At 46.9% G+C, this 7,341-nt stretch overlaps 1 pseudogene; it reads left to right on the top strand.

The window, feature by feature from the left end:
* The first annotated feature begins 426 nt into the window (after positions 1-426).
* Positions 427-3,166, top strand: LOC144773692 (uncharacterized; annotated as a pseudogene).
* The last annotated feature ends 4,175 nt before the right edge of the window (positions 3,167-7,341 follow it).

The following is a 7,341-nucleotide window of genomic DNA, read 5'->3' as shown; positions in this document are numbered from 1 at the left end:
GGCGACTCTAAAAACACATAAAAATATCCCCTCTTGAGAGGCTAGCGCAGAGCTTTGCCATGTAAATAAATACTGAATATGAGAAGAGTGCATAATATGAAAAACGGCTATCTTCTAACAAATCACATGTGCCATACAGGAAAAAGATCATATTTGTGCACTAGATGTGCTTTAAAATGGCACCTAATGCTGTAATATTGACTTCATACCGACGAGAAAGGAAATAGGAGAGCCAATGGAGAAATTATGCCGCCACTCTGTTAACTTAGCCGAACACCTGTACGCAGTGGGACGAGCCATAGAAATGATTTACTTGGTTTATCAATGCAAAGGCACTTCATTTAGGTGAACAACTTTGCAGTTGTAACGCTACTGGTAAGATTTTAGAGTGTATATAGGTTCTTTTTCATCTATATGTGTAAGTAAAATGTAGCTAACTTGAAAGTACTAACTTGGACAGACACGGGAGAAGCTACATGCATTCACCCAGTTTCTCTAGGATTTGATTTCAATGAATAATTATTTAAACATAATGTGTGCATTATGGAGGAGGCATACAAATAATCTAAATGCGACAGAGATTTTTATATAAATATCCATCTGGAAAAACATCAAGGAGATCTCAGTATATTAAGACATAATACATCTACAGTGTTTACCAAGACTTTTATTAGAAAAAGCAATTTGATAGCAGGCAAACAAAACTATATTGAAAAATAAAAACATTTCAATGTCCCAAATGTAAAGGCTCTATCACAAATGGCTCTCTCATTGGACGAAAGTCTGTCTACACTGAACTAAGACCGTGTAAATGCACTAAGTGTGTCCAGACGTTCATTACAAAGGCACAGAAGATGATAGATCAACAGCCTCATACAGGTGAAGGTTTTGAGTGCCACAAGGCTTTCAATGAAAAGGATGAACTAATACTACATCACAGAAATCGCACTACGGAGAAACCATATAAATGTTCTCAATGTGACCAGACTTTAAAGAATATGAATTATTTATCATCACATGAGAGAATTCACTCTGGGAAAAAACCATATAGATGCTATGAATGTAATAAGGCTTTCATGCAAAAGAGTGATTTACCATCACATAAGATAATTCACACTGGTGAAAAACCATATAGATGTTCTGAATGTAATAAGACTTATAGTGAAAAAGCAGGTCTGATAAGCCGTCTGAGAACACATACTAGCGAGAAACCTTATAAGTGTTCTGAATGTGAGAAGGCTTTCTGTTCAAAGTCAGCGCTGATAATACATCAGCGAATTCACACTGGGATAAAACCTTATGGATGTTCTAAATGTAAGAGGGCTTTCACTACAAAAGGACAGTTAAAGAGACATCAAATGTCACACAGTGGTGAGACTCCTTACAAATGTTCTGAGTGTGACAAGTGTTTTATCACAAAGGGCCAGCTAATAATGCATCATAGAAATCACACCGGCAAGAAACCATATGAATGTTCTGAATGTCAAAAAGCTTTTAACGGAATAGGTGGACTAATCAGTCACCAGAGAACTCACACTGGTGAGAAACCGTATAAATGTTCTGAATGTGAGAAGGCTTTCAGTACAAAGGCACCGCTGATAACACATCAGCGAGTTCACACTGGGATAAAACCTTATGGATGTTCGGAATGTGAGAAGGCTTTTATTACAAAAGAACAGTTAAGGAGACATCACATGTCTCACAGCGGTGAGATTCCATACAAATGTTCTGAGTGTGATAAGGGTTTCAAAACCAGATTTCTTCTAATGCGGCATCTGAGCGATCACACTGGTGAGAAACCATATAAGTGTACTGACTGTGACAAGGCATTCAAACAAAAATATGTACTGTCATTACACCAGAGAAATCACAAGGGAGAGAAACCATATAAATGCTCAGAATGTGACAAGGCTTTCGTTCTGAAGACTGACCTATTAGTACATCAGAGATATCACACTGGAGAGAAACCCTTTAAATGTTCTGAATGTGACAAGTCATACGTTCTGAAGAAAAGACTGACAGTACATCAGAGAACTCACACTGGAGAGAAACCTTATAAATGTTCTGAATGTGATAAGGCTTTCAAGCGGAATGATAATCTGTACATACACAAGAGAGTCCACACGGGGGAGTCACCATATAAATGTACAGAATGTGACAAGACTTTCAGGCGAAGGGGTCATCTTTCAGTTCATCTGAAAATCCACACAGGGGAAAAACCATATAAATGTACTAAATGTGACAAGGCTTTCAAGCAAAAGAGTCATCTTTCAGTTCATCTGAAAACCCACACAGGGGAGAAACCATATAAATGTACTAAATGTGACAAGGCTTTCAAGCAAAAGAGTCATCTTTCAATTCATCAGAATATCCAGAGAGGGAAGAAACAATATGAATGTTCTACCTGATAGAGATTTCTAGCTGCAGATTCCTTACCGTAGAAATTCCAATCATGCGTCAGACTGGATCCGGAAGATTTTTCATGAGCAGTGCCCCTAAGCACCAGTAGGTGACGCCGGGTCGGCTTTGCGTCCATCTGCTTCGTCAGCACCGAAAATGACATTGCAGTACCTATATAGACATCACCCACGCGTGCTGACATCAGTTCTTCTCTTTCCGTGCCAGCCTAAGGTGATCCCGAGAAGAGCTACCCCTTTGTCACTTTTTGACAGGCCTTTTTTTCAAAGTTATGTTGACTTCTTTTGAGGTTTACCTCCTGGTGTGTCGAGGATGTCCTTGCGTAAGTCAAATTTTTAGCCCTGCGGTGCCTGTCAGTGTGCGATGATGGCGACGGACCTGCACATCGTTTTACTTTCGAGTTTTGAACGCAGCCACAGCACCCAGGTGGGCTCCGATTGATACCCCAACGCTCCAAAGCCTTAGAGGGAGCAGTCCCTGGAACTGAAAGTGGTCCGGCAAATGACTCTAAAGCGGATGAAATCCTAGTCGAGGGGAGGGTCCTGGGATCATTCGTGCGGCCCGAAGTCCTCTTTGTCCTGCTCGAAGTCATTGAAAAATTCAGGTAGGAGGCATAAGAAGAAGAGTAAGAAGTCAAAGCATTCTTTGACTTCTAGTTGATCTGCTGAGAAGATGAAGGAGCCTTCGCGATCTAGGCCTCGTTCTCTGTTCCGACTTCCTGTTTTATTGAATTTCTGAAGGCTGGTTCGCCCCCCCAACCCCCCACCTCCCAGTTAAGAGAGCTCAATGAGGTTATGCACCCACTTTTTGGGTGGTCTGGCCTGATAACGTGCATTCAGGTGCCGTGGGGGTCCAGGGGACCACCTCTGATTTCTTGCCGCCAGCTCGGGTGGGGCACCATGGATCCATTCCTGGATTCAGACTGCCACCAGTCGAGCCATCTTGACCTTCCCCAGCACCAGTGCTCCCCACACGACCGGCTTTATTGGCATCCTCATGGAGCTGGAGAGGTGTCGCTCGTTGCCCACTCTGACACCAGGAGCCTTGCCTCCCAGATTGGAGTCTAATTTTCATCGGCTATACCCCGGGGGAGGGGGGAGAGACTGTGAGGGGTCGATGGTGGATGGATGGATGGATGGATGGGTTTTTATATAGCGCAATATCACCGCCAGGTCTCAAAGCGCTTTGCATTGGGAACCCGTCCTGGTTTTTCCCTGTGAGATAGCCCCTACTGGGTATCCCCAAGGTGAAAGCCAGGCATCCCGCCGCGGGGGGCCGTAGTGGAGATTAAGCAAGCTATTGCCCAGAGTTGCAGAGTGTGAACCTGTGATTCGAGTAGGCACCGAAGCGAGAATTACCGAGTCCGTGGACATTTTGGGCTCAAGACCCTGCCGCGTCGGGAATTGAACCCTGGTACAGGGTCTGATCTCAGCGTCCGGGTCTGCCTCCTCTAACCAGTGAGCCACACTTCTCCATGGTCCCTTTAGAATACCAGCCCTATGATGATCAAGGTGTGGACTGTTGTGAGGAGCTGTGTGAGGCCAGTGGCCTGGATACTTCTCCATATGCTGGTCTGCCTTCTACCGTCGCAGAAGAGTGCATCGTACACGATGGTGGTGCGTATAGCAGCTAAGGTCCTGAACCTTCAGTTTCCCATGGTGGCAGTTAAGACTAATCTTTTGACGGAGGTGCTGCAATCAAGAGTCTCTGCTGAAACCAGAAATCTCCGCTTTGAAACCCTTACTTCCATTCGATGATGCCCTCATAGATGTCCTTTTGGGTACCTGGTCAAAACACAGTGGCTCTTGTGAACTGGACGATTGCCCACCACCATTGCCCTGCACATGGGGATCTCCACTTCCTCTCCCAACATCCTACCCCTGAGAGGTTGGTGGGCCAAGCCTCCACCTCCTATGGTCCTTTTCCTACCGCTCCCCTGAGTAGGAAATCCAAGAGGCTGGACTCATTTGTGAAGATGTTTTCTTCCGCCAGCCTGGCGTTGCGGTTTGTGATGACTACATGCCTATAGGGCTAGTATTCCCTCTTTCTGCGGGATACAGTTGTGCAAGTGCTGCAACGAGTTGCGGAGGTGGCCCAGGCTTTACTCTCCCAAGTTGTTGCTGACAGAAGAGATGCAGCAAAGTTAACGATTCAATGTGGACTTGATATGACTGATTTGCTGGTAGAGTGATTTCAGCAACAGTGACCCTTGGGTGCCATGCCTGGCTGAGAACACCTGGCTTCTCAGGGAATATCAAGGCTTCCCTCATGGACATGCCCTTTGATGGCACCCAACTCTTCGGAGAAAAGGCAGATTTAGTGCACTATCGATTTAGGGATTCTCGTACTACGGCTAGGCCCTTTGGCCTCTCTGCGGCCTCACGTCCACCCCAATCTGCCTTTCGCTGCTTTCGAAACTTCTAGCCATGACAATTCCAGCCCAGCCACCGCATTGTGCAGGCTCCCCAGCCTCTGTGTGACTAAGGGCGCAGTACCCACAGACCTCTTGGGTCAGGTGGTAGCAGTCTAGTCTGTCCACCGCCGCTACAACAGCCACCAAACCCTCCTAGTCTACTCCTTTACCACCATGGCCATCCAGTTTGTGGCAGGATTCGCCATCGCCTGCCCCGCTGGTAGTTCATAACAGTAAGTGGTGAGTTTTGCAGAGACTATCCCTCCCCCCAATGGCACCATCTCACAATCGACTGATGGGGGATCATCTATCCTTTTTCCGCGAGGAGGTCACAATATATTTGGCCAAGGGGGCCATGGAGAGGGTTCCGGTGCCAGAAGTAGGCTGTGGTTGTTATTCCCGCTACTTTCTGGTTCCCAAAAAGGACAAGGGCCTTCATCCTATCCTCGGTCTCCGTAGCCTCAATCTCTTTCTCAGGAATGAGAAATTCAAAATGCTCAAGTTGGCTCAGGTCTTGTCTTCCCTAGACCCTGGAGACTGGATGGTAGCATTGGACTTGCAGGACACCAGGTTTCACACACCCATCCAGCCTTCCTATCGGTGCTATCTGCAGTTGAGTGTAGGCCACAAGCATTTTCAGTTCACTTTGCTCCCTTTTGGCTTTACCAGAGCCCTTTGGGTGTTCACCAAGGTGATGGTGGTGGTTGCAGCTCATCTGGAGTGCCAATCTTCCCCTATCTCGACAACTGGCTGTTGAAGGCGGGCTCATCCTAGGCTGTTTCCCACCTCCAGACAACGGTGAACCTCCTGGACTCGCTGGGGTTCACTATCAAGGTGCCTAAGTCACACCTGGTTCCCTGTCAGACACTCCCTTTCATCTGAGCCGTTATGGACCCAGTGCAGTTTCGGGCTTGTCCTCCCACATGGCGAGTCCCGGATATTCAGGTTGCTGGGCCTCATGTCCTTCTGCATACTACTGGTGACACATGCCAGATGGTATATGCAAGTTCTGCAGTGGGACCTAACGCTCCATTGGGTGCAGCATCAGAGGAATCTCTGACCTGATCCAGATCTCTGAGGGAACTGTGAACGATCTGCAGTGGTGACTCATAAACTGTGATTAGTTCAGAGGCAGACCCTTATCCCTTCCCCCAACCAGATCTCACAGTGTTGACAGATGCCTCACTCCTGGGAAGGAGATGGTGATGGGGTAGCCATCTGGGAGAGGTGGAGATCAGAGGACTCCACATCAACCTGTTGGAGCACCAAGCAATCTGGCTGGCTTTGAAAGTCTTTCTTCCCTTCATCAGGAGAAGGTTGGTGCAAGTGTTCATTAACACCACCGCCATGTGGTACTGTAACAAGCAGGATGGGTGGGGTTGTGGACCCTCTGCCAAGAGGCCCTGCGTCTCTGGACATGGCTGGAATGACAGCGCGTTTCCCTGCTGTTTCAACATCTAGCCAGTTCTCTGAACGCCAGAGCTGACAAACTCAGCTGAAGATGCCCAACAGATCACGAATGGCATCTCCATCCAGAGGTGGTGAAGGGTCTCTTTCAGCAGTGGGGAGAGCCTTGGTTAGATCTGTTCCCCACCGCTGAGATCGCACAATGTCAACATTATTGTGTGCTGCAATTTCCAAGGTGGCACCCGCTCAGAGACGCTTTTCTTCTCAAGTGGAGCTCAGGCATCCTTTATGCATTTCTGCCCAAACCATTCCTTCCAATCTCAAGAAGATCAAGAACGACCGGGCCCAAGTCATCCTTGTGCCTCTGGACTGGGCAAGGAGAGTCTGGTATTCTGAGCTCATGAGCATGGTCATCGATCCTCAGGCTGCCCCTTCGGGAGAATCTTCTGTCACAGCAGCAGTAGAGGGTTCTCTACCTGAATCAGTCCACTCTCCACCTTCTTGTGTGGAGATTGAAGGGTGCCATTTGACAACTTTTGACCTCCTCCCAAAGTCTGTAATGTTATCTTGGCAGCCATTCGTCCCGCTGCCCAGACATATGCCTGCCGTTGGAAGAAATTTGTGGCATGGTGTTCTAAAAAAATCTGTTGATTCTTTTTCTGCTCCTCTTTTTAAGGTTCTGGTTTTTGTCTCATCTCTTGCCCAGCAGGGCTCTGCTCTGGTCATTGTTAATGGCTATCTCTTTACTATTTCTGCCTTCTTGAGGTTGCCTGATTAACCTTTGTTCAAGTTTCCTATTGTCGTGAAAAGAAACTGACGTCAGAGCACTTCGGTGGCTCCTATATAGGTACTGCAATGTCACTTTCGGCGGTGGATGACGCCAACGATGGATGCGGAGCGTGCAGAGATACTGCTCACGAAAAATCTTCCAGATCCAGTCAGACGCATTGGGGAAATTCTAAAGTAAGGAATCTGTGGCTAGATGTTGTCTCTATCAGAGAAGGCGTTACTGAAGGTAAGTAATTTGTTTGAACGTGACAAGGCATTCACTAGAAAGAGAATGTTGAGGACACAGTGGTGAGAAACTATATAAATGTTCTGAA

The sequence above is a fragment of the Lissotriton helveticus genome, chromosome 8, assembly GCF_964261635.1.
Source record: "Lissotriton helveticus chromosome 8, aLisHel1.1, whole genome shotgun sequence".
NCBI lineage: Eukaryota > Metazoa > Chordata > Amphibia > Caudata > Salamandridae > Lissotriton > Lissotriton helveticus.
Note: the sequence above shows the minus strand (reverse complement) of the source record. Positions and strands in the feature narration are given on the sequence as shown.